Consider the following 7115-nt stretch of genomic DNA (forward strand, 5'->3'; position numbering starts at 1 on the left):
CTCCTTCAGGACCCAGGCTGCCAGAAGGCCTTGGTTCAGGTGAGGCAAAGTACAGCCTGAGGCACAGGCTCAATGGGTCTCAATGTTCACCTCAAGCTTGGGATAGCCGCTGATTGAAGGGAGTGAAACCCTGCTTATTCCCTGGCGAAGAGTTCAACCCCAGTCCCACCCCCACACCAAGGAGATGGACATTCCACAAGCTTCAGAGTGGTAGCCATGTTAGTCTGTATAAGCAAAAAGAACGAGCCGTACTTGTGGCACCTTAGAGACGAACACATTTATCTGGGCATAAACTTTCCCATGAAAGCTTATACCCAAATAAATTTGTTCGTCTCTAAGGTGCCAGAAGGACTCCTCGTTCTTATTCCACAGCTGAAACTCTTCTTTCCCCTGCACAGGAAAAACCCCAAGAAAGGGTTTGACACAGCGAAAGTTCAAACAGCATTTTTATCTCAGAACCCCCAAAACAGCCCCAGAGAGAGAGACAAAGAAAGAGAAAACAGCCACACCAGGGCAAGTTTTAGCAGGGTATTGTCCCGGGATGTGTAAACCCCAGGTTACTCCAGCCACTAAGAAGTTAACAGGGAAACTCCTGGTCTCATCAGCTGAGGCTAATTGCTAGACTTGTAACAGCTGGGGGAATAAAAAGACTGCAGGTGTTGCCTGCCTCCATTTCCTCCTCCAAGGGCGGGTCCCTGCAGCCTTTCCCACCCAGGCTGGAGCTGTTGCCACAGCTTTGTCCTCCAGCCAAGTCAGTCACTAAAACGTAACCCTTTCCAGGGCAACACTAAAATCCACACACACAGCTTTCTCACCCCCCTTGGGCTCCTCTTCAGCCCTCCTTCTGGGCCCCGCTCCCAACCTCTTCCAAGCTACCTTTGAGTCTCTCTATTCTTGGATAGAGCACTGATTCCCAGGCTGCTTCCCCAGAGTCCCGCATATAGCCTCAGCCCCTATAGACTACCTTTCAGCCTTCCCTATTCTGGGATAGCCTGCTTCCCGGGAGTCCCCAGCTTCTTCCACACCCTACTTCAGTGCCTTCCACAAGAGCTCCGCTTACTCCCTGTGACTCCATTCTCTTCTCCTCCCCCCACCCAAGTTCTCTCCACCATTTGGAGAAGGCCGAGGTGATTCTCAGGCTGTCCCCTGACCCCAATTAGCCCTGCCCCCTTAGGCTGGGAGGCAGCTAATTATGGCATAGGTGGGGCTGACTGAACAGGGTTGGCTAGTCCCAGGCCTCTTGGCCCTTAAGGGCAGGCCACCCTGCTACAGCTATTTTTTTTTTTTTTTGGGACATGAAAACTAGAGATATGTAGAGGGAGTCCATAAAACAGCCCTTTGGTCCCAAACTAGAAGGCCTTAAAACAAAACATCAAGGACAGTTAGGTATAAATTTTACTTCAATAGGAGTATTCCCTGTGTAGGGACTACAAGATCAGGCCCCAACTCAGAACTACAAGATGGCCCCCAATTGCTTACTTGTTTATTTAATTGTTTTCAGGGGAGAGGAAAGGCCCCTAACCAGGCAGTCAGTACTTTGATTAAAGCAGTATAGCCAAGCTAAATACTCAATATCCACAAGACAAAGACAATGACCGGAAAAGTGTATTCTTCCTTTGCACATATACATTTCTTAGACACTTCTTTACAAAATCTGGAAGCAGATACTCCAGTGATGAGAACTGTATAAACACCTACAAAAACAGAAAAATAAATGCAAAATGCATTTAACTGTAAATTTGGAAAGGGATCAGTGATCTGAGAAACAACGTGGGGTAAGCTGTAAGAGAAAGTGGCTTATACCCACAAGCTAGGAACTGAATGCTCTTTTCCTCCTCTGCAAACAGAGGGGAGCTGAAATCAATGGATCCAACCTGGAAAAGCTGGTTCCACAGCACAATCCCCCAGACCTGATGGAAGCAGGCCTTCCACTTGCCAGGGAACTGTCCAGCAAAACAAAAATAAACTCTGAAAAAAGCATAGTATCAGTGCTGAATGACAACTAGTTTACAACACATGACAGACCACCTTAAACTTCTGTATGGCTTTTGATGTGGTACCACACAACATTTTGATTGAAAAACTAGAACAAAATAAAATTAACATGGCACACGTTAAATGGATTAAAAACTGGCTAACTGATAGGTCTTAAAATATAACAGTAAACAGGGAATCATCATCAAGTAGATGTGTTTCCAGTGGGATCGCGCAGGGATAGATTCTTGGCCCTAGGCTATTTAACATTCTTATTCATGACTTGGAAGAAAACACATAATCGTCACTGATAAAGTTTGCAGATGATACAAAAATTATGGGAGTGGTAAATAATGAAGAGGACAGGTCACTGATTCAGAGCAATCTAGATCACTTGGTAAGCTGGGTTCACGCAAACAATATGTGTTTTAATACACCTAAATGTAAATGTATACATCTGAGAACAAAGAAATGTAGACTATACTTACACAATGAGGGACTCTATCCTGGGAAGCGGTGACTCTGAAAAAGATTTGGGGGTTGTGATGGATAATCAACTGAATATGAGCCCCCAGTGTGATACTGTGGTGAAAAGAGCTAAATAAGATGTATAAATAGGGGAATCTCAAGTAGGAGCAGAGAGGTTATTTTCTCTCTGTATTTGGAACTGGCGCAACTGCTGCTGGAATTCTGGGTCCAGCTCTAGCACCCACAATTCAAGAAGCATGTTGATAAATTGGAGAGGGTTCAGAGAAGAGTCGTGAGAATGATTAAAGGATTTAAAAAATCTGTCTTATAGTGATAGACTCAATGAGTTCAATCAATTTAGCTTAACAAAGAGAAGGTTAACAAGTGACTTGGTTACAGTCTATCAGTATCTACATGGGGAACAAATATTTAATAATGGGCTGTTCAATCAAGTAGAGAAAGGTATTTCTAACTGGAAATAAAGGTGTAAATTTTTAACAGTGAGGGCAATTAACCATTGGAACCATTTACCAAGGGTGATGGTGGATTCTCCATCCATTTTTAAATCAAGATTGGGTGTATTTCTAAAAGATCTGCTCTAGGAATTATTTTGGAGAAGTTCAATGGCCTGTGTTATCCAGTAGATCAATGGTCCCCAAACTGTGGGGAGTCCCCCCACCCCCCGGAGGAACGTTCGGGGGGCGCAACAGGGCCCAGATCAGCTTCCATGGGGGCAGAGAGGGAGCGCATGCCACCCAGCTCCGCTCTGCTCCCAACCCTGCCCCTAGCAGCGGCCCTGGCTCCCCCCCGCATCTTGGCCCCCAGCCACAGCTCTGCTCCCGCCCCCAGACATGGCCCTGCTCCCAGCCCCAGACTCGCCCCAGCCTTGGCCCCCTTACTGCTGTTCATGCTCTGCCTCCCTCAGAGTCACAGCCCCGCTCCCAGCCCCGACTCCTGGAGGGGGGGGCACAGACAGGAGTAAAGGGGGGGCATGACGTGGTTTGGGGACCACTGCGCTAGACGATCACAATGGTCCCTTCTGGCCTTGGAATCAATGAATCTCCTCCCTGACTTTAACTAGCAATGTCAAAAGCCAACGTCAGATGTCTAGAAGCCTGTGAGTAGTCCAGTGCATTTACTCGTGTGTGTTTGCAGAACTTTCTCAAGACATTTATTAAATGTGACAGGCCAAATTCTACTCTCAGTGACATATGTGCAGCAAAGCTAAAATTCAACTGCCCCTCCCATACATCTGGCAGATACATTTTCTCATATAATGGATGGAAAACAGGGCTGTGCACATGCAACAAAGTAGAATTTGGCTGCATGCATGTACCCAGGAATGTGCAGTGACAAGTCTAGAACTCACATTAACACATCACTTTAATGACCCCTTAAAAGCAGTGAACATGCTGCAATATGCCAGTTAGCAACCCAAGACAAATGCCACCATAGAACAAACACAAGGGCCCTGTCTAGCTAACAAAAGAATGTTTTTTTCAATCCATCTAGCTCTGTCAAGGCTGCCTTAGGTGGGAGTCTTAACTGTTAAACTGTCTCTCTAGGGGTGTTAAACTGTCTTTCTAGTGGTGGGGGACGGATAGCTCAGTGGTTTGAGCATTGGCCTGCTAAACCCAGGGTTGTGAGTTCAGCCCTTGAGAGGGCCACTTAGGGATCTGAGGCAAAATCAGTACTTGGTCCTGCTAGTGAAGGCAGGGGGCTGGTGGAGGATTCCACTCACTTGAAGCTAACCTGAAAGACAAAAGCTCACAGACACATTCCTCCATCATGTAGACATGCCCCCAGACTGCAGTGTCCATTTCTGCTCTACTTCAGCCAGATAAGTTTGAAGTAGTACTTGTTGCAGCAACCCTGGAGACATTTTAGGGCTTGTAAAAAGTTGTACTTCTTAATTATACTGGTATAATTAAAACTATACAACCACCTTAAGCCGGGTCTACACTAGAAACTTTTGCTATTATAGCAATATCAGTTTGGGGTACCATATGAATTTTCGGTTTTGTTTTGTGGTGAGATTTTTTTTATATACAAACAAAAGCCCAAAGGTAGAAACATTTATAATGACATGAAAGTGCTTTTGCCTGTATAGCTTATTTTGTCCAGTACTTTTTTGCAGGTGTAAACTGCACCTACAGTAGGAGAGTTTGCTGTTATAACAGTATAATTAAGCAACAAAGAGTCCTGTGGCACCTTATAGACTAACAGACGTATTGGAGCATAAGCTTTTGTGGGTGAATACCCACTTCGTCAGATGCATGTGTATAATTAAGCAGTACAAACTTTTTCTAGTGTAGACTAGCCCTTAGTGAGGATGCAGATATAATGGCCCAAGTATGCTTTCTGCCTTGCAACTAGTCTTATACAAGAAAAGAAATAAGCTATACTAGTATAATGCACCTTTATACCTGTAATAATGTGTCCACGTTATGGGTTGTACTGGAATAACTATTTCAGTTAAAAAAAAAATCACACACCTGATATAATACTGATCCAAAAATCAATCATACCTGGAATCTTTCTCCTTCCCTGGAACCTAGAAAGACATTCTGGAATATGGAATATCTAATTGAGCCCTCCAAAGGGAGAATGCAGATTTCACAATGTAGAAAAGTTAGATGCTGCTGATCTATCAGAAGCCACACTGACAAATAATACTCTCAAATACCATCTCGCTAGGTGCTGAGTGACTGAATAACATCTTTTCCTTCTGTGCTGAAGAATTCGAGAAAAGCCAATTGCTATCACAGAGCCAATAAGAATAAAGGAACTTGCAGCAGATGGTACAAATGTGCATGTCTAATTACACCCTCCACCCACCTGTCAGATTTCTCAACTCTGGACATGGCTAGAGAGAGAGTCCAGCAAAGTATCTGAGTTGCAAAGAGGAAGAGATAAGAGGAAAGGAGAGGAGGGAGTGGGTGGGTAGGAGAAAAGGAGCGATTGGCTGATTCAAGTACTGAGCATGTCATGGAGGATTCTTATATTATTCCTGTCAGTGGAAGGAATCTCTCCCTCCACTGCCCCATTCCTCTTCCCTTCCCCTCCCAGCAAATATCTGTCACATATCTCCCTCCTCAAGAATCTGGATGTTTCTCACTACTACAGTGTATTTGCCACAACCAGCCTATCTGCTGAGCATGTCACATGGCACTGTTTAGACAGTAGATTTATACCAAGAAAGTCCACAGCAAAATTAAGAAGCCCATAGTATTCCCCTAGCTGTCCTATATATACACATAGTCTTCCTTTTAAACTCCTCCTTGGGTCTCATTAAGCTCACACTAGGCTAGCAAGTCTGCACAACTTGGAGAACAATTTCACGAAAAAGTGAGTTTGTTTGCCAATTTTCCCCTTGTTCTAAATGTAATTTGATTTGCAAACCCCCACCAGACCACAGACTGTTCTCAGTTCTTCCTCTCCACCCAGAGAGTTGTTTTTAATAAAGCAAAAGTTTTGAAACATTTCAAGTATTTTTTGACAATTTGCCACTTTCAGAACAACAACAACAACAACCAAAATGTAAGCACATATTTGCATATTTGTCCTGGTAGCCAGGAAACAGTTTTTGGATCATATCGCTTATTCTGAAGGACTGCAGCGTTATATATTCCATTACAACTCCAGTGCACTCAGTCACTTAGGAGGACCACATGCTGTTTAATTACTTCAATGCTAGCAGCAGCTTGAGCCTCTGTAACGGGGCTAGGGTTTGTTCCCTGCACGTTCCCAAGGGGGAGAACAGGATTTCTGAACAGAGTAGCGCGATGCCTGCTGGTTGTTTTGACTTATTAGAGGAGCCAGAAATGTTCACACAAGGCGGTGGCTCTACCATCAGCGCAAACGGGAGGGGTCAAGGGGCTCTGGGGCTTTGGCAAAGCAGCAGTAACATGCACTGCCCAATGATCCTGGCTGTGCAGTGCCGGGGAGTGGATGGAGCGCTGCTGCTACGCTTAGGAGCTCAGTGGATGTGGAGAGGGGGAACTCCCAGGTGAGCAGGAGACAGAGGCACCGGCGGGGAGAGTAACTTAGGGACCTGGCACAGAGCTACATCTTGAAGCTCCCGCAGAGCTGGAACTCCCATAGGATGGGGGGCCCGGTCCCCCCCGGCCCGCAGCACTGCTGACACTCCCGTCAATTGCGGAGAGCTGCTGCTCGCGCGGCTCCCTCCCGCAAGTCATCCCTCACTCGCTCTCTGCTCCCGGCAGACAGACTTACCCTCCTCTGCGAGGCCGGCGGGCGCCGCTGCTGCTGCTGTAGCTGCAGCTGGTTCGTACCGGGGGGATCTCGGAGCACCCGAGGGGAGGGACCAAAAGTTTCTGTGAAACTGACCAACTGCGCGAAGTGTTTGTCTAACCTGAAACCCAGGGGCGATGGCCCATCAATCATTGTTAATTACCAGGCCCTTGAGACCCCCTCCTTCCCCCGCAGGAGACGGCCGGGCTGCCCTGCTGTTGAACTATCTGGGGATAAAGCCTAGCTTCATTTCCACCTCGCTAGTTACACGTCTTTAGGGGGGAAAGGACTTGCAGACCCCAAAGGCGCGTTGCAGAGCCACTGAGACCTAACCAGAGATTGAACCATCTAGGCCATTTCCTACAGCAGAGCATTTTCCCCTCTCTTAGACCAGTGAGGGAAGGGGGGAGGGTAAAGGG

The 7115-nt window shown here is 46.3% G+C and overlaps 1 protein-coding gene across 2 annotated transcripts in view; it reads right to left on the reverse strand.

The window, feature by feature from the left end:
- Window positions 1–6827, reverse strand: part of FBLN2 (fibulin 2) — a 182169-nt gene extending 175342 nt beyond the window's left edge. The window contains exon 1 of one of the 2 annotated variants that reach the window (XM_024208809.3): window positions 6679–6827. The gene's annotated coding sequence lies outside the window, so the exon portion shown is untranslated. Of the gene's footprint in view, window positions 1–1874; window positions 1896–6678 lie in introns of those variants that run through there. The other variant, XM_024208810.3, reaches the window with a different exon arrangement.
- Window positions 6828–7115: the final 288 nt, after the last annotated feature.

The sequence above is a fragment of the Terrapene carolina genome, unplaced genomic scaffold (assembly GCF_002925995.2).
Source record: "Terrapene carolina triunguis isolate 2854851 unplaced genomic scaffold, T_m_triunguis-2.0 Scaffold89, whole genome shotgun sequence".
Taxonomy (NCBI): Eukaryota; Metazoa; Chordata; order Testudines; family Emydidae; genus Terrapene; species Terrapene triunguis.